Source organism: Arachis ipaensis, chromosome B10 (genome assembly GCF_059453495.1).
Source record: "Arachis ipaensis isolate K30076 ecotype BB chromosome B10, ASM5945349v1, whole genome shotgun sequence".
Lineage (NCBI taxonomy): Eukaryota > Viridiplantae > Streptophyta > Magnoliopsida > Fabales > Fabaceae > Arachis > Arachis ipaensis.
Genome location: NC_142435.1, coordinates 121,725,686 through 121,749,948, shown reverse-complemented (window position 1 = coordinate 121,749,948; position 24,263 = coordinate 121,725,686). Strand labels below are relative to the sequence as shown.

The 24,263-nt window shown below is 35.7% G+C and overlaps 1 pseudogene; it reads left to right on the top strand.

Annotated features, from left to right (window-relative positions):
* The window catches only part of LOC107620939 (protein FAR1-RELATED SEQUENCE 5-like), a 35,356-nt pseudogene that overhangs the window by 6,550 nt on the left and 4,543 nt on the right, over positions 1-24,263 (top strand).

Sequence of the window (24,263 nt, the reverse complement as noted above, 5' to 3'; positions counted from 1 at the left end):
ATTCTTTCTAGCTTTGATCAAAGATTCACAACTCCCAATCCTTAACTCCTAAAATTATGAAGTTTTCAAGCAATAAACCAAGTTAATCAAATTTAAAAAAAAAATTGGTTTCGCTCCAAAACTTAACTCGTAGGAGTTCCAGCAAGACAACTAAGTTGCTGCCCTTTTTGAACTTTTCTACAGTAGGACAAATTCAATGACCTAACTTTAAAAGTTTGCCATAAATTGTGTATTTAACGAAAATGTTTCAAATTTTTCAGCCGAGTTTCATATATTCCCAAGTTTAACCCATACTTGGTTCCATACAATTCTGATTATCTCAGAATTAGTTATTGCTTCTCAAAGTTTTTGACTTCGTTTAAAGTAATGCAGAAAATCAGATTTCACAATTCAACTTTGAAAAATCATAACTAATTCTCCAATTAATACGAAACCTTAAAAATTTAAATGTTAGCAACTTACTCATTATAATTCACCTAACTTTTAATCTCATATTATTTCGATCACTATTGAATTACTGGTTTACTTTTCAAAGTTGCCGTTGATGCGAGCGGAAATTGGCGAGTTAAGAATGATTATAAAATATGCGTTGCAAGTATAGTTTTCAACCAACCAGAAATCTGCTCATCAATTTAGAAGGGTGTCACAAAAATTAAAATTAAAATACTGGGAGTATGAATCCCAGGTCGTCTCCCAACGAGTTGCAGAAAAGTGTGCTATTTTATTAATCAGATGTTTTCAAAAAGGTTTGAGTTGAATGGCAGAAAATTAAATTAGAGAATTTATATAAATTTAAATAAAAGCCTTGACTGGGAATTGATTAGCTGGAAGCCCTATTCTTGTTGCAGTACTCTCAAGATTAATTGATAATTGGGGGTTATTCTGTTTAGTTGTCCCTTACTAAGTAAGGGAAAGTTAAACAAGTTCTAATGCTGTTCTATCCATAAGTTCCAATCCGCTCTTGGGAGGATTGGTATTAGTGACTAGAGAGCAATCCAACAATAAACCCAATTACAATCTTTCTCTTGAGCATCCCAACTCAAGGGTTTCTTTCAATCAACTCCCCATCAAGTTAGGGAACTACTCACTCATTGTAAATGAAGAATTCATAACATAAGAAAGGGAATTAAAGAAAGACATGATAAATAATGATCAAATGATTAATTGAAAATAAAAAGTAATTCTTGTATTTAATAAATGCTAAAATAATCCAATAGTAAAATTAAGTAAATTAAGGAACATGGAAGAGTAAGAGACAAGTAAAGAGAACGAACTAGAATGTCGAAGTCTTGATGAGGCAATAACTCTTCTCAATATCCCAATGCAAAAACAATGAACATAACAAATCCTAAAAACTATGAATGTGTAGAGAGAAAACCTAGAGAAGAGGAAAAACTAGATCTAAAAACTAAAACTATGCGGAATGAAAGTTGTTGTTGGTTTCTGCATGTTCTCTGGCTCTAGTCTGGTTTTCTGGGCCAAAAACTGGGTCAAAATAAGGCCCGAAATCGCCCCCAGCGATTCTACAGATTATGCAGATTGCGCATGTCACGCGGTCGCGTCATCCATGCGGCCGCGTCGCTTGTGCTATTCCATGCCGCGCGGTCGCGTCATCCATGCGGCCGCGTCACTGCGATTTCTTTTCTTTCGCGCGGTCGCGTGATCCATGCGGCCACGTCGCTTCTCGCTGGTCATCTCCTCAATTTCTTGTGCTCCTTCCATTTTTGCAAGCTTCCTTTCCAATCTCCAACTCATTCATGCCCTATAAAACCTGAGACACTTAACACACAAGATTTTATAAGATTTTATTTACCAAAGTATCAATGAGCTCAAATAATTATTTTTAATTATAAAGTAAACATACTAATCGTATTTTATAAAATACAGTTTTAAACTTAAAATATTAGTTATTTAAATTAAATAATATAAATTTTTTTTTATTTTTTTCATTACCAGAACTTTAATTTCAATTTATATAAAATAACTAATTTTAATAAAGATTGTACATAAACATTAATTATATGCTTTGTTTCGTGGGCAATAGCTCCACCTGCCATATAACATTAAAATACAGATAAACTTCAAATAAAATACATATTAAAATATGAACTGTTATATCTGAGCAACTGGTATATCAGTTGGTGCAAACTGCTGTTTCGAAATAGGCACAAGGCACAACATTCACACCCACGCCCAAATAAACAAAAGATTAAGAGGGTTATCCATCTCCAGGCAGTCGTATCATGATGCACGACATAATGCCTTGTAAAGATTCACGAAAGTTGCTACTCCTCAACTCTAAGTGTAAATCTGCTGAAAATCATGGAGCAATGCTAGATACTTCTTATTCGTGAAGAGGCTAGTACCAAGCAAACAGAAGATATGGTACCAAATGTATCTAGACTTCAAAATGTGTAAAAGCTTTCTATCTCTGATATGGCAAACCCATGACAGCTTTATGTGACATTCGGAGAAAGTACTCACACGGGGTTCACGACAAAAAATTGTCAAGCTCTTGTTGATCAAGAAGTTATAACTATTTTCTGTACATTCGGTCATAGCTTCTCCATCAACCGGTAACCGATATAAATGCCACGTCTTCTAGTATAACCGTAACTTCACCCACCGACAATATAAAGGTGTGAGTCTCCACCCTTCACTTTTTAACAAGAGCAGTTAATAACAAGGCATATCCTATGATTTTTCTAATTCTCGAGATGTGGTAGATCCTTGTTGTCCATAATGCGTGATCTATCATCGAATGTCACATCTCCAGTGGATCAAGTTTACAAAGCACAAGATTCCTGTTAAAAAAAATAAAAAAAATATATTAAGAAACGTTAAACATGAATATTATAATGAATTATTAATTATAATAATTATATTTTTAACTACAACTATTTAAAAAAAATAATATAATTAAAATTATCCAAAAAATTAAATTATAAAAATTAATTTGTATTATTTTTCAGAAAATAATTAATGATTAAAAAATCTGATGATTTATTAATTACACTAATAACAAATTATAATAAAATAAAATATATTTATTAATTATGCTAATATTATAATTAAATATATTTAAAAAATTAATATCCGAATTTTTTCATTTCCATCAGAAAATATAATTATTAAAATATTTATTTTATTTATTAATTTCAACACTTGAAAATTAAAATAAAATAATATTGCTAAGTACAACTATTTAAGTTAAAATAATACAATATTATAATAAATATTTTCCAAAAAAATAAAAATTCAAGATATATTTTTTATTTTCAAAAAATAATTAATGATTAAAAGATACTAAATATATATTAATTACACTAATAGCATGTTAGAATAATATAATGAATATTATAGGTATTTAACTTATAATAATATATAGTTAAAAATGTTTTAAAAATATTAATATTTCAAATTTTTTATTTATATTAATATTATTATTAATTTTAATAATTACAAAATTAAAATAAAATTATATTGCTAAAGTAATATTATAATAAAAATTATCCCAAACAAATAAAACTCTGAAATTTATGTTTGTATTACTTTCAGAAAATAATTATTGATTAAAATACTAATTATTTATTAATTACACAAATAACAAATTATGATAATATAATGAACATTACAACTATCTAATTTATAAGAATAACAACAACAACAACAACAACCTTGTCCTACTAGGTGGGGTCGCCTACATGAATCAAACGGTGCCATTGTGCTCTGTCATGTATCATGTCTACAGAGAGACCGTTTACATGTAGATCTCGTTTGACCACCTCATGGATGGTCTTCTTAGGTCTTTCTCTGTCTTTCACCCGTTATCCATCTTCCATCTCATCCACTCTCTCGACTGGGTGTTTTGTCGGTCTTCTTCTCAACATCTTCATCTCTGCCACACTCAGCTTATGTTCGTGCTCCCCTTTGGCCGTCCAACACTCCGTACCATAAAGCATAGTCGGTCTTATAGCAGTGCGATAGAATTTACCTTTAAGTTTTAAAGGCACTTTTTTGTCGCATATAAAACCATATGCACTCCGCCATTTTGACCAACCTACTTGGATCCTATGATTTACATCCTGTTCAATCTCTCTATTATCCTGTATGATGCACCCAAGATACTTAAAACTTTTAACTCTTGGTAGGATTTTTTCTCCAATCTTCACCTCTATATTAGAGTTTTTTCTTCTCAGACTGAACTTACATTCCATATATTCCGTCTTGCTACGGCTTATGCGCAGACCATACACTTCTAAAACTTCTCTCCATAAATCTAACTTCTTATTTAGGTCATCCCTTGACTCTCCTATAAGGACGATATCATCGGCAAAAAGCATGCACAATGGCACAGGCTCTTGGATGTGCTCTGTGAGTTCTTCCAAGATTAATGTGAAAAGATATAGGTTTAAGGATGATCCCTGGTGTAATCCTATACCAATTGAAAATTCCTCTATCACACCACCTTAGTCTTCACACTAGTTGTGGCCCCATCATACATATATTTAATTACACGAATATATGTGATCCTTACTCTTCTCTTTTCTAAAACCTTCCATAAGACCTCCCTTGGCACCCTATCGTACGCTTTTTCCAAATCAATAAATACCATATGTAGATCCCTTTTATTACTACGATACCTCTTCATCATTCTTCTTAACAGGTATATCGCTTCGGTGGTGGATCTGTCTGGCATAAATCTAAATTGGTTCTCTGTTACTTGCGTCTCTTTTCTTAACCTCCGTTCTATCACCCTTTCCCATAACTTCATGGTATGGCTCATGAGCTTGATCCCTCTATAGTTTCCACAACTTTGTATATCCTCCTTATTCTTGTAGATAGGTACCAAGGTGCTTTTTCTCCACTCATCAGTCATCTTCTTTGACCTTAAAATCTCATTATAAAGCTTGGTTAACCAGTTGATGCCTTTCCCTCCAAGGCCCTTCCAAACCTCAATTGGGATATTATCAGGTCCTACTGCCCTGCAATTTTTCATATGCTTTAGAGCATCTTTTACCTCGAAGTCTCTAATCCTTTGATAGTAGTCAAAGTTTTGATCTTCTTCCCTTGTGCATAACCGACCAAGGCTCGGAAGACTCTTCTGTCCTTTATTAAATAACTCGTAAAAGTAGCTCTTCCACCTTTCATTAATCTTCTCCTCTTGAGCCAGCGCCTCTCCACCTTATTCTTTATGCACTTAACTTGATCCAAATCTCTCGTTCTTCTTTCCGGCTCTTTGAGATTCTATATATACATTTTTCTCCTTCTTTCGAGCCCAAAGACTGGTAGAGACCCTCATATGCTCTTGTTCTTGCTTCACTTACAGCCACTTTTATCTCTTTCTTAGCCGCCTTATATTTTTGCCAATTATCTGCATTGCAGCATAAAGACCACTCTTTAAAGTACTCCCTTTTTATCTTTATCTTTTCTTGTACACTCGCATTCCACCACCAAGACTCCTTGTCTCTTGGTCCTATCCCTTTATATTCACCAAAGCTTTCTTTTGCTGTTCTTCTAATAACTTCTGCCATCTCCCTTCACATTTCTTCCGCGCTTCCTTTCCCATCCCACTTTGTCTAATTAAAACTATTTTAAAAAATTAATATTCATTTTTTTAATTTGTTGCAGAAAATATAATTATTAAAATATTATCATTATTTATTAATTATAGTAATTACAAAGTAAAATAATATTGCTAAAATAATATTAACTAAATAAATGGTAACAAAGTAATTATAAATAATAAGACCAAAAATAATATTAACCAAGTAATAACCTCTAGACAAGAGAAATAATAAACTTACATAATTAGAATGTTCCAAATAATTGATAATATATTTTTTTCTGACGTATAATCATATATCATTTTTATTAAACACACGCCTATAATTTTTTATATGTGTAATACTCCCTCAAAAAAACACTAACTACTCCATTTTTTTGCAACACAGAAATGACACAAAATTCTTCTTTCTACTCTTGTTTTTTCTCCTAAAAGTTGAATATTTGCTATGAATGAGCTGAGTGATAAAAACGTCCTAAGCCAAGAGTATGATGAATGCTTTAATGCTTGTTTTCCAAGCTTACTGTCCCTGCGTGCTGAAAAAGCAACTTAGAATCTCCAAAAAAGGTGGTCATATTCTCTGAAAAGGCTTATCCCACCTAAAACAACACGAGACTTGCGTATTGTCCAGAGCGTGCCACGCGTATCCTATCTTAAGATATTGTAGTTTTGTCAAAACAAAAAATTCAAACTTGCAGGAAGTTACACAGTGATAAATTATATTTAGATACTGAAAAATTAGTGTCAATTTACATGTCAAATTCATTCACAATATTTTCTACTTCCACATATGAAAGAAAAAAATTTAAAATATTTTCATACCTCACACCACAGAGGCTATCTTATTGTCGATGAGGCGTGATGTCATTGGCCATACTCATCATGAGTTAAGTGCATCTCATACCAATACTATGGGGTGGCCGTCTAATAGTTTGCCATCGGGGTTTGTCTCCTCTATAGCGACACAATGTTTGATTAATCATGTTTACTCACCAATTCAAGACCATGTCTACAAGAACTCATGTGTGAATGCTGTCATGAAAAATTGTTCAACTTTGGACTCACAAACTTCACTTGGTATATTACCTACTCCTTCAAATATGAGCACAATAAGAGATAATTGTTCTATTATTACCCAAAATACAAGTCTAATTTTTTTCTAATATGTCAAAAATATTGTCGTCGAAAAGCTTTATGGTTACTGTAGATACATTGAAAAAAGTTTTATCAGTAGATAAATGAAAATCATTACAATTTGGCTAATGTATTGACTCATCATATGACAAAAATACTTAATTCTTTTATTGAGAGTCGACCAACACTAAGTATGAGCAATTAATCTATAAAGTAAATCAAATTGCTAAGATAATTAGTATGAAAAAAAATTAAAATGATTTCATTAAAGTACAAAAGATAAATGTAGAACAAAATTCTCCTGAACATAATACGCATTTAGGTAAAAAAGGTCAAAATGATGGTAATGTAATAAAATATGATACTAGACTACAACAAAATATTAATCAAGTTGTTGAACAAAATGACATTGGGGCAAGAGGTCAATCAAGTGGTTGAACAAATTCTGAAAAGATTGATATTTAATGTTGGATTTGCAAATCAACCTCATTTTATGTCTTTTTTCCTAAATTTATCCAACAAACTAATTTTTTTGAGGGGATAAAAATTTTCTAAGTCATTAACTACATTCTATAGAGAAGATAAAGAATCGTCAATAGAGCACATTGGTCGTTATACTGTCGAAATCAATGAGGTGGCATCAAATGAGTATTTAAAAATGAAATTCTTTTCTTCCTCGTTGACAAGAAATGCCTTTACAGGATTTTCTAAACTAAAGACAAATTCAATTCACTCTTGGATGTAGTTAGAAAGAGATTTTCATAAATATTTTTTTTTGTAGTGAATTAAGAATCAGTTTAAATGATTTTTTTCTCCATCAAACGCAATGCAAGAGAATTAATTGATAAGTATTTGGCTAGATTCAGAAATATGAGAAATAGATATTTTATTCTAGTTTCAGAATTTAAAGTTGTCAAAATGGTCATAAATAGATTAAAATTTAAAATTATGAAAAAGCTTGTAAATTAACAATACTATGACATGACTCAACTTGTTGAAAATATTAGACAAATTGAATAATTAAAAGCTAAGAAAGAAGCAAAGTATAAAGAGATGATAAAAAAAAAGATTGAATAATCTTCAATTATCTACATCTCATTAAATAAGCAATGTAGAGGATGATTGAAAAGAAATTTCTAAGTACAAGGTAAATGACTTTTTTGCAAATAAGGATTAATTTTGATAATAAAAAAATGATAAAAAATGATCTCATCTTTATCTTTCTATCGTCTTTCATCTTTTTCTCATTTTTTTATTTTTTTTTCTCTCTTCTTTCTCTACTTTTCTATCTCTTTTCTCTTTCTTACTCACCATAATCTTCTTTTGTTCATTTTTTTCTTCTTTCTTTGTTTCTCTATCTCTTTTCTCTTTGTTATTCATCATAATCTTTTTGACTTTTTCTTTTCATTTTTCTTATCTTTTAAATTCTTTTTTTTCATCTTTTAATTCTAACTATTTTATTTATATTGTTATATTTTTTTTTGAAAAAAAATATGCATCACGTTTAAAATTAAAGACAAAAATAATCTCTTATTAACATTTGGATATGTAATTCATAAGTACAAAAGTCTAATTGACATAGAAATTCTGATGAATCTCTGGTGATTAGAGTTAAAACTAATAAAATTTTATAGGATTAAGAATTTTATCAAATCTAATTGATACTTAGAGCTTAACATATGAAATAAATGACTTTACGAAGTCTAGGTTCTGTTACTTCTAAAGTTAAAAAAATTATGTCAATTAACAATGTCAAAAGTAAGATGAATTTCAATAGGAATGGTCAATAAACAACTAAGATTTTATACTTTCAATCATTGCATATCTTCAAGTGAGAAATTTAGGGGGATTATGTTAGGCAAAAGAAATATTTTCTAAAAAGAAAATTTGAATAATGCAAAGGATGTTATAACTGACACGATGTTATTGGGCATACTTGGTTAAAGACGTAACTGACAGAGATAGTATTGCAAAGCATCAAGAAAACAAGTGCGGGACGGTTATTAATTCAAATTTAAAATCTGCCAAAGATATTATAGAAATAACTGTTAATTGACATTAGGTTAGTTTATAAATAGAGTTTTGGGCAAATATTATAATCAATTCAGTTCTTCTGGGAAAACACTTAAAACCCAAAAATATTCTCAACTTCCCTGACATCACAGAATAAAATTAGAAATCTTGAGTATTTCCTCTAAAGTCTGAACTCAAACTTGTACTCTACTTTTTATTTTTAATTAAAGTTTCTTATTTTTATTTGTCATTTTTCATCATCTTCTTTTTTTTAGTTTTCTGTATTTTACTTTGGCTCCAACACCTTGTATATTTTTTGTTTATCTTTAATTTTACTTTTGAAACTACAATTGAGACCTTGAGACACTCATAAGAGGAGTCATTTTTGCTCTTTAAATTAAGAACAAAACTTAAAAATTGTTAATTTATTTGTTGTTAACAATGAAACAAAAAATCGAGTAAAACAATTTGATACATTTAGTTGAATTGTATTAGATTTTATTATAGTTGTGTTAATTTTTTTTTTCAAAAAAATAAAATTTGATATCCGTGGATACTTGCAAAGAGAAATAAACGGGAACCTATGATAGAGATGAGGTGGGAACGTGGGATATTTTACTAAATGGGAACGGGAGGCAAAGGAGGAATTCCACCCCTATGAAGACCCATTGCCATTATTCCAACTAATGGTGGATTGTGTTGGATTAGTTTTTGGGGTTGTTGAACTATTTTCTGCAATTTTAAAACCTAATAGCCTTAGTCCTCATGAGATAATTAGTCATTGACAAAACTGAACTACTGCCAATGGTGGAATGTGACATTCTTGGCTATATACATATTTAATTATTTCAACTTTTCTTTTTTTATAATTATCACAGTTACTAAGGAATAATAAGAGATCACAGATGTTTAAGAATTATTATACTTTGTTAACATTTTTTGCTTTGTCACTTCTTCAATTAACAAGCAGAGTAAAAAGAAATTCAAACTGTGGAGTAGTTTGTACCAAAAGATACTACTGCAAAGATGTTAAGAGGTAGTGATGGATGTAAAAGATTAACGAGAAAAGGATGTTTTAGTTTTAGAAGACTACTATAGATTGAAGATGAAAGACACCCAGATACTATTTTTGTTCTGTGACAAATTTTTCAACTTTTCTTTGTACGATTACTAGATGAGTGATATGTATGATTAACTTTCTAGTCATTGGTCAATTATGAAGATAAAATTTAAGGGTTGCTCTAGTGTACAGATATAACTTCATACAGATATATAGATATTCTTTCTCCTTATATCTCCTGTTGACACGTGTTATTTCCTTTTTGCAGAATAGAGCAGGCTATCAGCAAGTTAGGGGCGCTCATGGGATCGTTAGCTGAGCTGAGTTAGTAGCGTGAAATGGAACAGGATTTCATTGTGCTAGGTTCTGTAGGTGCTAGTGATGAGCGGATATTTTATACGCTTTTTGGGGTTAATTTCATATAGTTTTTAGTATGTTTTAGTTAGTTTTTAGTTTATTTTCATTAGTTTCTAGGCAAAATTCATATTTCTGGACTTTACTATGAGTTTGTGTGTTTTTCTGTAATTTCAGGTATTTTCTGGCTAAAATTGAGGGAGCTAAGCAGAAATCTGATTCAAGCTGAAAAAGGACTGCTGATGCTGTTGGATTCTGACCTCCCTGCACTTAAAGTGAATTTTCTGGAGCTACAGAACTCCAAATGGCGCGCTTTCAATTGCGTTGGAAAGTAGACATCCAGGGCTTTCTAGCAATATATAATAGTCCATGCTGGCGTAAACTGGATAGACGACGTAAACTGGCGTTCAAGGATAGACGACGTAAACTGGCGTTCAACGCCAGTTCCATGCTGCAGTCTGGCGTCCAGCGCCAGAAACAAGTTACAAAGTGGAGTTCAACGCTAGAAAAGGATCCAAAGCTGGCGTTGAACGCCCAAAACAGCCCTATGCACGTGATTAGCTTAAGTCTCAGCCCCAGCACACACCAAGTGGGCCCCAGAAGTGGATTTCTACACCATCTATCATAGTTTGTTCATTTTCTGTAAACCTAGTTACTAGTTTAGTATTTAAACAACTTTTAGAGGTTTATTTCGCACCTCATAACATTTTAGATCTGAACTTTGTATCTTTTGACGGCATGAGTCTCTAAACTCCATTGTTGGGGGTGAGGAGCTCTGCTGTGTCTCGATGAATTAATGCAAGTATTTCTGTTTTCCATTCAAACATGCGTGTTCCTATCTAAGATATCCATTCGCACTTCAATATGAATGTGATGAACGTGACAATCATCATCATTCCTCCACGAACGCGTGCCTGACAACCACTTACGTTCCACCGTAGAATGAATGAATATCTCTTAGATCTCTTAATCAGAATCTTCGTGGTATAAGCTAGATTGATGGCAGCATTCAAGAGAATCCGGAAAGTCTAAACCTTGTCTGTGGTATTCCGAGTAGGATTCAGGGATTGAATGACTGTGACGAGCTTCAAACTTGCGAGTGCTGGGCGTAGTGACAGACGCAAAAGGATAGTAAATCCTATTCCGGTACGATTGAGAACCTGCAGATGATTAGCCGTGCGGTGACAGCGCATTTGGACCCTTTTCACTGGAAGGATGGATGGTAGCCATTGACAACGGTGATCCACCTACACATAGCTTGCCATAGGAGGACGTGCGTGCGTGAATCAGAAAACAGAGGAAAGCAGAATTTCAGAAGACAAAGCATCTCCAAAACTCCAACATATTCTCCATCATTGCATACAAGTATAATTTGTGTTCTGCCTTTTTATTCCTTGCAATCAAATTTGATAGGTGAATTATTTTATTGTTTTCCTGACTAAGAGTTACAAGATAACCATAGATTGCTTCAAGCCAACAATCTCCGTGGGATCAACCCTTACTCACGTAAGGTATTACTTGGACGACCCAGTGCACTTGCTGGTTAGTTGTGCGGAATTACATTGTGAAGTATATTTCGTGCACCAAGTTTTTGGCACCGTTGCCAGGGATTGTTTGAGTTTGAACAACTGACGGCGAATCCTGTTGCTTAGATTAGGAAATTTTTTTTATCTTTTGGGTCAGAGTCTATTATTTTCTTTTCAAAAATTTTTCAAAAATAATTTTTCTATTGAATCTCGTGTCAAACTTTAAGTTTGGTGTTTTCTTGTTGATTTTCCTTTGTTTTTCGAAAATTTTATTTTGGTTTTCTAAAAATTTTAAGTTTGGTGTTCTTTCTTCATGTTCTTGTGTTCTTGTGAGTCTTCAAAGTGTTCTTGAGTTTTCCTCGTGTCTTGATCTTAAAATTTTTAAGTTTGGTGTTCCTTGGTGTTTTCCCTCCAAAATTTTCGAAAACAAGGAGCATTAGATCTAAAAATTTTAAATCTTGTGCTATCTTATTGTTTCTTTCTTTCCTCTTTAAATTCAAAAATATATTTTCTCTCTATTTTTTAAAACAAATTTTCGAAATTTATTTTTAAAAATTCAGATTTTTTTTCTTCAAAAATTTAAAATCTTTTTCAAATCATATCTTTTTCAAAACTTCCTGACCACTTTCTCTCTCCTAATTTTTTTCGAAAATCTTCACCTTTTTTTATTTATTTTATTTTACATCATCTCCCTTTCTCCATCATGGACCTAAGTGGAAATGAACAGTCCAGGAGGACTCTGGGGTCATATGCTAACCCCTCTACTGCTTCATATGGGAGTAGTATCTGCATACCCTCCATTGGAGTCAGTAGCTTTGAGTTGAATCCTCAGCTCGTTATCATGGTGCAGCAAAGCTGCCAGTATTCCGGTCTTCCACAGGAAGAACCTACAGAGTTTCTGGCACAGTTTTTACAAATTGCTGACACAGTACATGATAAGGAAGTAGATCAGGATGTCTACAGATTATTACTGTTTCCATTTGCTGTAAAAGATCAAGCTAAGAGGTGGTTAAATAACCAACCTAAGGCTAGCATAAGGACATGGAAACAGCTGACAGAAAAATTCCTGAATCAATACTTTCCTCCAAAACGGATGACACAGCTAAGGCTGGACATCCAAGACTTTAAACAAGGAGATAATGAATCTCTTTATGATGCCTGGGAGAGATACAGAGAGATGCTACGAAAATACCCCTCTGAAATATTTTCAGAGTGGGTTCAGTTAGACATCTTCTATTATGGGCTTACAGAAAGAGCTCAGATCTCTCTAGATTACTCAGCTGGTGGATCTATCCACATGAGGAAGACAATTGAAGAAGCTCAAGAGCTCATTGATACAGTTGCTAGAAATCAGCATCTGTACCTAAGCAGTGACCTTTTCATGAAAGAAGAGGCTAAAACAGTAACTGCTAAACTCAGTCCTGCAGAGCAAGCTGTTGAATTCAGTCAGCAATTAGATTTTCTAACAAAGCAGTTAGCTGAATTCAAGGATAAACTACAAGAGACAAGGATGGCTAATATAAACATGAAAGTACAATTAAAGCAAACAAAGCAGCAGCTGTCAAAACAAATAACAGAAGAATACCAAGTAGTTCAATTAAGAAGTGGGAAAGCACTAAATACCCCACTTCAAGGCAGCAGGAAACCAAGAAATGAGCAAACCACCCAAAATCCATCTGAGGACAGTAAGAGCCCAGGGAAAAATAATTCTGGCGCGAAAACGTCAGAAGTTGGGTGGAAGGCTGGCGCTGAACGCCCAGACCATGCTCAGGACTAGCGTTCAACGCCAGAAACAAGCAAGGATCTGGCGTTGAACGCCCAAAAGAAGCACAGTTCTGGCGTTCAAACGCCAGGAACAGATGAGGAGCTGGCATCTAACGTCACTCCAGCTTCTAACTCTGGCACTCAATTGCCAGTGAGGGATCAGACACACACAAGTACTGATGACAATCCATCTAAAAAGGCTTCTTCAACCACTTCTGTAGGAAATAAACTTACAGCAACTAAGGTTGAGGAATATAAAGCCAAGATACCTTATCCTCAAAAACTCCGCCAAGAGGAGCAGGATAAGCAATTTGCTCGCTTTGCAGATTATCTCAGGACTCTTGAAATAAAGATTTCATTTGCAGAGGCACTTGAGCAAATACCTTCTTATGCCAAGTTCATGAAAGAGATCTTGAGTCATAAGAAGGATTGGAGAGAAACTGAAAGAGTTCTCCTCACTGAAGAATGCAGTGCAGTCATTCTGAAAAGCTTTCCTGAAAAGCTTAAAGACCCTGGGAGTTTTCTGATACCATGCACATTAGAAGGTAATTGCACCAAGACAGCTTTATGTGATCTTGGGGCAAGTATCAACCTAATACCTGCATCCACTATCAGAAAGCTTGGTTTAACTGAAGAAGTTAAACCAACCCGGATATGTCTCCAACTTGCTAATGGCTCCAGTAAATACCCATCAGGCGTGATTGAAGACATGATTGTCAGAGTTGGGCCATTCGCCTTTCCCACTGACTTTGTAGTGCTGGAAATGGAGGAGCACAAGAGTGCTACTCTCATTCTAGGAAGACCCTTCCTAGCAACTGGACGAACTCTCATTGATGTCCAACAGGGGGAAATAACCTTGAGAGTCAATGATGACGAGTTTAAGTTGAATGCTGTCAAAGCCATGCAGCATCCAGACACATCAAAAGACTGCATGAAAGTTGATCTTATTGACTCTTTGGTAGAAGAGATCAACATGGCTGTGAGTCTCGAATCAGAGTTGGAGGACATCTTTAAAGATGTTCAGCCTGATTTGGAGGATTCAGAGGAAATGAAAGAGCCTCTAAAATTTCCTCTGGAAGAGGAAAAACCTCCTAAACCCGAGCTCAAACCATTACCACCATCCCTGAAATATGCATTTCTGGGAGAAGGTGACACTTTTCCAGTGATCATAAGCTCTGCTTTAAACCCACAGGAAGAGGAAGCACTTATTCAAGTGCTAAGGACACACAAGACAGCTCTTGGGTGGTCCATAGGTGACCTTAAGGGCATAAGCCCAGCTAGATGCATGCACAAAATCTTATTGGAGGATAATGCTAAACCAGTGGTTCAACCACAGAGGCGGCTAAATCCAGCCATGAAGGAAGTGGTGCAGAAAGAGGTCACCAAATTACTGGAGACTGAGATTATTTATCCTATTTCTAACAGCCCTTGGGTGAGCCCTGTCCAAGTTGTCCCCAAAAAGGGAGGCATGACAGTGGTTCATAATGAAAAGAATGAACTGGTTCCTACAAGAACAGTTACAGTGTGGCGCATGTGTATTGACTACAGAAGGCTCAATACAGCCACCAGAAAGGATCATTTTCCTTTACCATTCATAGACCAGATGCTAGAAAGACTGGCAGGTCATGATTATTACTGCTTTTTGGATGGCTACTCAGGCTATAACCAGATTGCAGTAGATCCCCAGGATCAAGAGAAAACAGCATTCACATGTCCATCTGGAGTGTTTGCTTATAGAAGGATGCCGTTTGGGCTGTGTAATGCGCCTGCAATCTTCCAGAGATGCATGCTCTCTATTTTCTCTGATATGGTGGAAAAATTTTTGGAAGTCTTCATGGATGACTTCTCAGTATATGGAGACTCATTAAGCTCCTGTCTTGATCACCTGATAGTAGTTCTGAAAAGATGCCAAGAGACCAACCTGGTTTTAAACTGGGAAAAGTGTCACTTTATGGTGACTGAAGGGATTATCCTTGGGCATAAAATTTCAAACAAGGGAATAGAGGTGGATCAAGCAAAAATAGAGGTAATTGAAAAATTACCACCACCTGCCAATGTTAAGGCAATCAGAAGCTTTCTGGGGCATGCAGGATTCTATAGGAGGTTTATAAAGGATTTTTCAAAAATCGCAAAACCTCTGAGCAATCTGCTAGCTGCTGACACGCCATTTGTGTTTGACACAGAGTGTCTGCAGGCGTTTGAAATGCTGAAAGCCAAGCTGGTCACATCACCAGTTATTTCTGCACCAGACTGGACATTACCATTTGAGTTAATGTGTGATACCAGTGATCACGCCATTGGTGCAGTACTGGGGCAGAGGCATGACAAGCTTCTGCATGTCATTTATTATGCTAGCCGCATTTTAAATGATGCCCAGAAAAATTACACAACCACAGAAAAAGAATTGCTTGCAGTGGTTTATGCCATTGACAAGTTTAGATCATATTTGGTAGGATCAAAGATGATTGTGTATACTGACCATGCTGCTCTTAAATATCTACTCACAAAGCAGGATTCAAAACCCAGGCTCATAAGATGGGTGTTGCTTCTGCAAGAGTTTGATATAGAAATAAGAGACAGAAAAGGGACAGAGAACCAAGTGGCTGATCATCTATCCTGGATAGAGCCAATAGAAGGGACGTCATTCCCCTCTCTTGAAATCTCTGAGACTTTTCCGGATGAGCATTTGTTTGCCATTCAGGAAACACCATGGTTTGCAGACATTGCAAACTACAAAGCTGCAAGGTTCATTCCCAAGGAGTACAGCAGGCAACAAAAGAAAAAATTAATTACTGATGCAAAGTACTACTTGTGGGATGAACCCTATCTCTTTAAGAGATGTGCAGATGGCATAATCCGTAGGTGTGTGCTTAAAGAAGAAGCACAAAGGATCTTATGGCATTGCCATGGGTCACAATATGGAGGTCATTTCGGAGGTGAGCGAACAGCCACCAAGGTCCTCCAATGTGGCTTCTACTGGCCTACACTCTACAGAGATTCCCGAGAGTTTGTACGTAACTGTGACAGTTGCCAGAGAGCTGGTAATTTGCCTCACAGTTACGCCATGTCTCAACAAGGAATCTTGGAGATTGAGTTGTTTGATGTATGGGGTATTGATTTCATGGGGCCTTTCCCACCATCATACTCAAATACTTATATTCTGGTGGCAGCTGACTATGTATCAAAATGGGTTGAGGCCATTGCCACACCCACCAATGATACTAAAACAGTGCTGAAATTCCTCTAGAAACATATATTCAGCAGGTTTGGTGTCCCCAGGGTACTAATCAGTGATGGGGGCACTCACTTCTGCAACAAACAACTTTACTCTGCCATGGTCCGGTATGGGATTCGCCACAAGGTGGCGACTCCATATCATCCACAGACAAATGGGTAAGCTGAAGTCTCTAACAGAGAACTAAAAAGAATCCTGGAACGGACTGTAAGTACCCGTAGAAAGGATTGGGCACGAAGCTTGGATGATGCTCTGTGGGCTTACAGAACAGCATTCAAGACTCCTATAGGGACCTCTCCATACCAACTTGTGTATGGTAAGGCATGCCACCTGCCCGTGGAACTGGAACATAAAGCCTACTGGGCAACCAGATTCCTAAACTTTGATGCCAAATTAGCTGGAGAAAAAAGATTGCTCCAGCTAAATGAGCTAGAGGAATTCAAATTCACTGCTTTCGAAAATGCCAAGCTTTATATGGAAAAATAAAAAAGTGGCATGACAGAAAGCTGTCATCTAGAATCTTTGAACCAGGACAAAAGGTTCTGTTGTTTAACTCTAGGCTCAGGCTATTCCCCAGGAAACTGAAGTCCCGGTGGAGGGGACCATATGTGATTACAAGTGTATCACCATATGGTTATGTGGAGCTTCAAGATATTGATTCTGACAAGAAGTTCATTGTTAATGGACAGAGAATCAAGCACTATCTTGAAGGCAATGTTGAGCAAGAGTGCTCAAGGATGAAGCTAGATTAAAAGCTCAGCAAGGTCCAGCTAAAGACAATAAATAAGCGCTTGTTGGGAGGCAACCCAGCCATGGGGCATCACTTCCTCTAAGCATTTTACCCTATTCTTGATTTTATTTGTTTATATAAAGTTCACTTATACTGAGGTAAAGAGTCAATTGTATAAGTTCACAGGGTTACAGAAGGATTCTGCACACAAAACAGAGAAAAAGAGCTCACTGGCAAGAAAACGCCAGTAAAAGTTTGTTTTGGGCGTTCAACGCCCAAAAGAAGCATCCACTGGGCGTTGAACGCCAGTAAGGATAGCCATCTGGGCGTTAAACGCCAGAAAGGAGCTCCTTCTGGGCGTTTAACGCCAGATTTACAGCGTCCTGGGCGTTCAGAAAAACGCCCAGTGACAAAGGAGTTCCTGGCGTTCAACGCCAGAAAGAAGCAACAGCTGGGCGTTGAACGCCTAGGAGAGGCAGCATTTGGGCGTTGAACGCCCAAAACATGCAGCGTTTGGGCGTTCAAACGCCAGGATGGTGGGAAGGAGGTAAATTCATTTTTTCTTCATATTTTTCATTTTAATCTCAATTTTCATGTTTCAATTCATGATTTCTTGCATAAACATGTTACAAACCCTGATTTCTAAAATCCCTAATTTCTAAACACCCTTCTTTAAAAATATTAAATGTATCTTAATCCATAAGCACAAATCCTTTTTTCAATCCAATTCAACTCTTTTTCAAAATTTTCAAAACAAATCTATCTCTTTTCATTCAAAAATCTTTTCAACTAATCAATATCTTTTTCAAATCTCCATATTATCTTTTTCAAAAATCCAATTTTATCTTTTTCAAATATCTTTCATATCTTTTCAATTTTAAACTATATCTTTTCTTATCATACTTATTTTTTTAAAATCATATCTTCTATCTTATCTTTCTCCCTATTTTCGAAAACCCCCCTCCCTTTTAAAAACCCATTCGACCTCCTTCCTCTCATCCACCATCCTACACTAGCTCTCCTTCTATCCCTCTCCTTTCTTTTCTTTTGCTTGAGGACAAGCAAACCTCTAAGTTTGGTGTGTTTATCCGTGATCACTAAACCATACCCACTAAGATCATGGCTCCTAAAGGAAAACAACCCACTCCAAGAGGCAAGAAAGAGAGTGTTCCAAAACCACTTTGGAATCAAGGGAAGTTCTTAACTAAAGAACATTCAGACCATTATTACAAAATAATGGGTCTAAGATCAGTGATCCCGGAAGTTAGATTCGATCTGAAAGAAGACGAATATCCGGAGATCCAGGAGCAAATCCGAATCAGGAACTGGGAGATCCTAGCCAATCCTGAAACGAAAGTGGGAAGGAATATGGTCCAGGAGTTCTATGCTAATATGTGGCATACAGACAGGCAAAGACTATCTGGATCTGCTATCTATGACTATCAGACCTTGGTCAGAGGAAAGATTGTTCATACCCACCCTGACAAGATCAGGGAGATCTTAAAGCTACCTCAGCTGAAAGATGATCCAGACTCCTTCAATAGGAGAATGATGAGAACAGACAAGGGCCTGGATAAGATTCTAGAGGATATATGTATCCCTAGAGCCAGGTGGACCACCAGCACGAAGGGTATCCCAAATCAACTCAAAAGAGAAGATCTCAAACCAGTCGCCAGAGGATGGCTGGACTTCATTGGGCATTCTCTGCTGCCCACTAGCAACCGTTCTGAAGTCACTATTAGAAGAGCAGTGATGATCCATTGCATCATGATGGGAAAAGAAGTGGAAGTTCATCAACTGATTTCAACTGAATTTTACAAAATTGCAAACAAAAATTTCAAAGATGCCAGGTTGGCTTATCCAAGCTTGATTTCTATGCTCTGCAAGGACGCTGGAGTAAGGATGGGAATAACTGAGTATATCTCAGTTGAGAAGCCAATCACCAAAGCATCAATGGAAAAACAACAAGCACAGGATGACCCCATCAAGAAGAGAACACAGGAAATTCTCCTAGAAATCCCTCAATCTGAATACTGGGAGTATCTTGAAACATCTATTACCAAGATGCAAGAAGCTATGGGACAAATACAGAAAGAACAGAAGGAATAAAGTAGCATTCTTTGCTATTTGCTTAAAGAACAAGAGGAGCAAGGGCGTGATTTAAGGGAATTGAAGCGCCAGAAATTATCTCTTGAAGGACCAAGCACCCCGCAGATTAGAGGAACATCCACTTCCCAGAACAAAGGTTGTTAAATTTCAATCTTAGCCTTAACTCTCTGATAATTGTTTTTATTTTAGTTTTACCTTAGGAGTCATATAGTAGTAATTACTATCTATATTTTTGATTTTATCCCCAATTAAGCTATAATTTAATTTTATCATCATCATTAAACATGAATAAAATAGAAGAATTTCTTTAGAATAAGAGGCAATATTTTTCGAGTTTTTAATAAGATAAATTCTAATTATTTATATGCGGTGGCAATGCTTTCTGTCTTCTGAATGAATGCTTGAACAGTGCATATGTCTTTTGAATTTGATGTTTAAGACTGTTAAATATGTTGGCTCTTGAAAGAATGATGAACATGAGACGTGTTATTGATAATCTGAAAAATCATAAAAATAATTCTTGAAGCAAGAAAAAGCAGTGAATACAAAATCTTGCAAAAAAAAAAAAAAAAAGAGAGAGAGAGAAAATAGAGAAAGAAAAAGAAAAAGCAAGTAGAAAAAGCTAGTAGCCCTTAAAACCAAAAGGCAAGGGTAATACAAAAGGACCCCAAGGCTTTGAGCATCAGTGGATAGGAGGGCCTAAAGGAATAAAATCCTGGCCTAAGCGGCTAAACCAAGCTGTCCCTAACCATGTGCTTGTGGCGTGAAGGTGTCAAGTGAAAACTTGAGACTGAGCGGTTAAAGTCACGGTCCAAAGCAAAAAGAAGAGTGTGCTTAAGAACCCTGGACACCTCTAATTGGGGACTTTAGCAAAGCTGAGTCACAATCTGAAAAGGTTCACCCAATTATGTGTCTGTGGCATTTATGTATCCGGTGGTAATACTGGAAAACAAAGTGCTTAGGGCCACGGCCAAGACTCATAAAGTAGCTGTGTTCAAGAATCAACATACTGAACTAGGAGAATCAATATCACTATCTGAATTCTGAGTTCCTATAGATGCCAATCACTCTGAGCTTCAATGGATAAAGTGAGATGCCAAAACTGTTCAGAAGCAAAAAACTACTAGCCCCGCTCATCTAATTAGAATCTGAGCTTCACTCAAAAACTCTGAGATATTATTGCTTCTTAAATTATTTGTATTCTATTTTATTTATCTAGTTGCTTGAGGACAAGCAATAGTTTAAGTTTGGTGTTGTGATGAGCGGATATTTTATACGCTTTTTAGGGTTAATTTCATATAGTTTTTAGTATGTTTTAGTTAGTTTTTAGTTTATTTTCATTAGTTTCTAGGCAAAATTCATATTTCTGGACTTTACTATGAGTTTTTGTGTTTTTCTGTAATTTCAGGTATTTTCTGGCTGAAATTGAGGGAGCTGAGCAGAAATCTGATTCAAGCTGAAAAAGGACTGCTGATGTTGTTGGATTCTGACCTCCCTGCACTCAAAGTGGATTTTCTGGAGCTATAGGACTCCAAATGGCGCGCTTCTAATTGCGTTGGAAAGTAGACATCCAGGGCTTTCCAGAAATATATAATAGTTTATACTTTGCTCAAGGATAGACAACATAAACTGGCGTTCAACGCCAGTTCCATGCTGCAGTCTGGCGTCCAGCGCCAGAAACAAGTTACAAAGTGGAGTTCAACGCTAGAAAAGGATCCAAAGCTGGCGTTGAATGCCCAAAACAGTCCTATGCACGTGATTAGCTTAAGTCTCAGCCCAGCACACATCAAGTGGGCCCCAGAAGTGGATTTCTACACCATCTATCATAGTTTGTTCATTTTCTGTAAACCTAGGTTACTAGTTTAGTATTTAAACAACTTTTAGAGGTTTATTTCGCACCTCATAACATTTTAGATCTGAACTTTGTATCTTTTGACGGCATGAGTCTCTAAACTCCATTGTTGGGGGTGAGGAGCTCTGCTGTGTCTCGATGAATTAATGCAAGTATTTCTGTTTTCCATTCAAACATGCGTGTTCCTATCTAAGATATCCATTCGCACTTCAATATGAATGTGATGAACGTGACAATCATCATCATTCCTCCACGAACGCGTGCCTAACAACCACTTACGTTACACCGTAGAATGAATGAATATCTCTTAGATCTCTTAATCAGAATCTTCGTGGTATAAGCTAGATTGATGGCAGCATTCAAGAGAATCCGGAAAGTCTAAACCTTGTCTGTGGTATTCCGAGTAGGATTCAGGGATTGAATGACTGTGATGAGCTTCAAACTCGCGAGTGCTGGGCGTAGTGACAGACGCAAAAGGATAGTAAATCCTATTCCGGTACGATTGAGAACCTGCAGATGATTAGCCGTGCGGTGACAGCGCATTTGGACCCTTTTCACTGGAAGGATGGATGGTAGCCATTGACAACGGTGATCCACCTACACACAGCTTGCCATAGGAGGACGTGCGTGCGTGAATCAGAAAACAGAGGAAAGCAAAATTTCAGAAGACAAAGCATCTCCAAAACTCCAACATATTCTCCATCATTGCATACAAGTATAATTTGTGTTCTGCCTTTTTATTCCTTGCAATCAAATTTGATAGGTGAATTATTTTATTGTTTTCCTGACTAAGAGTTACAAGATAACCATAGATTGCTTCAAGCCAACAATCTCCGTGGGATCGACCCTTACTCACGTAAGGTATTACTTGGACGACCCAGTGCACTTGCTGGTTAGTTGTGCGGAATTACATTGTGAAGTATATTTCGTGCACCAAGTTTTTGGCGCCGTTGCCAGGGATTGTTTGAGTTTGAACAACTGACGGCGAATCCTGTTGCTTAGATTAGGAAATTTTTTTTATCTTTTGGGTCAGAGTCTATTATTTTCTTTTCAAAAATTTTTCAAAAATAATTTTTCTATTGAATCTCGTGTCAAACTTTAAGTTTGGTGTTTTCTTGTTGATTTTCCTTTGTTTTTCGAAAATTTTATTTTGGTTTTCTAAAAATTTTAAGTTTGGTGTTCTTTCTTCATGTTCTTGTGTTCTTGTGAGTCTTCAAAGTGTTCTTGAGTTTTCCTCGTGTCTTGATCTTAAAATTTTTAAGTTTGGTGTTCCTTGGTGTTTTCCCTCCAAAATTTTCGAAAACAAGGAGCATTAGATCTAAAAATTTTAAATCTTGTGCTATCTTATTGTTTCTCTCTTTCCTCTTTAAATTCAAAAATATCTTTTCTCTCTATTTTTTAAAACAAATTTTTGAAATTTATTTTTAAAAATTCAGATTTTTTTTCTTCAAAAATTTAAAATCTTTTTCAAATCATATCTTTTTCAAAACTTCCTGACCACTTTCTCTCTCCTCATTTTTTTCGAAAATCTTCACCTATTTTTATTTATTTTATTTTAATTTATTTTATTTTCGAAATAATTAAATAAATAAATAAATAAATAAAAATAAATTTTTTTATTTTACATCATCTCCCTTTCTCCATCATGGACCTAAGTGGAAATGAACAGTCCAGGAGTACTCTGGGGTCATATGCTAACCCCTCTACTGCTTCATATGGGAGTAGTATCTGCATACCCTCCATTGGAGTCAGTAGCTTTGAGTTGAATCATCAGCTCATTATCATGGTGCAGCAAAGCTGCCAGTATTTCGGTCTTCCACAGGAAGAACCTACAGAATTTCTGGCACAGTTTTTACAAATTGCTAACACAGTACATGATAAGGAAGTAGATCAGGATGTCTACAAATTGCTGACACAGTACTAGAGATATGCGTCCATTCTTCGTGGTCAAGGTCCTCTCCTCGTTCGCCAATCGCCATTCTTCGTCGTAGTCGCAGAGTCGTGGTGCCTTGACCTCTTATCTTGGTTATTGTGTTTAGTAGCAATCTGCCCGCCACCCCTCGTCATGCTCGTTGTCCGCCGTGCTTGTCAGTCGAAGGTAAGAGCTGCTCTGCCCATTGATTGATCAGCTTTGGCATCTGGTAACTGAATTTTTTACACCTAACCCTTGGTACGGTATTTTCCTTGTTTACTTTTCCTTTGTTGACATTTTGTTATGTTGAGATTTGACATCATAATATTTTGGGTGGGGTTTTAGATGAGTTACAATTTTGATGCGAGTGATGTTACTTATTCTTTACATGTTAAGAAATTTTGTGATTATTTTAGGATGAAGACACTGATGTGTATATATAGCGTTGGGTGTTGATAGTAGGAAATAGAGAAAGATTCTTTTGAGATTGTTTTGGCGATAAACAATCATTGTCTGAGTGTTGGCTTCCAAAATTTTTCAAGTTAGATCGAGTATGAGTATTGCATTTGCTACCTCGATTGCAAAGTTCTAGTTACTGGTATTGACTTCTAGGTGGAAATGTCACTTTCTACTGATCTTATGGATAAGGATTAGGAAATCATGGTTTTAGTCCCCCTTGGGGTGTGAGTAGTTGGGTAAAGACTAATTCACATTATCTCCATCTATTTGTTCCACAAACTCCTATACAAATGAATTATTATATTATTTATATACATATGTTTTAGTTCAAAATTACTAAGTGCCATGTAATCTGGGCTTTGAAAATTGATATTGCTATGGGTACTACTAGCAAGCTAGGCATGATAATGAATACATAATTGTTGAGAGGGCACATTTTGTTATTGCCCATCTAGGTTTTTGTCATCTTTTAGTATGAGCTTTAATGGTTTAGATGTTCTCCATAGAGACTGAGTTAACATGTTATTTCCACATATTCTATTATAAACT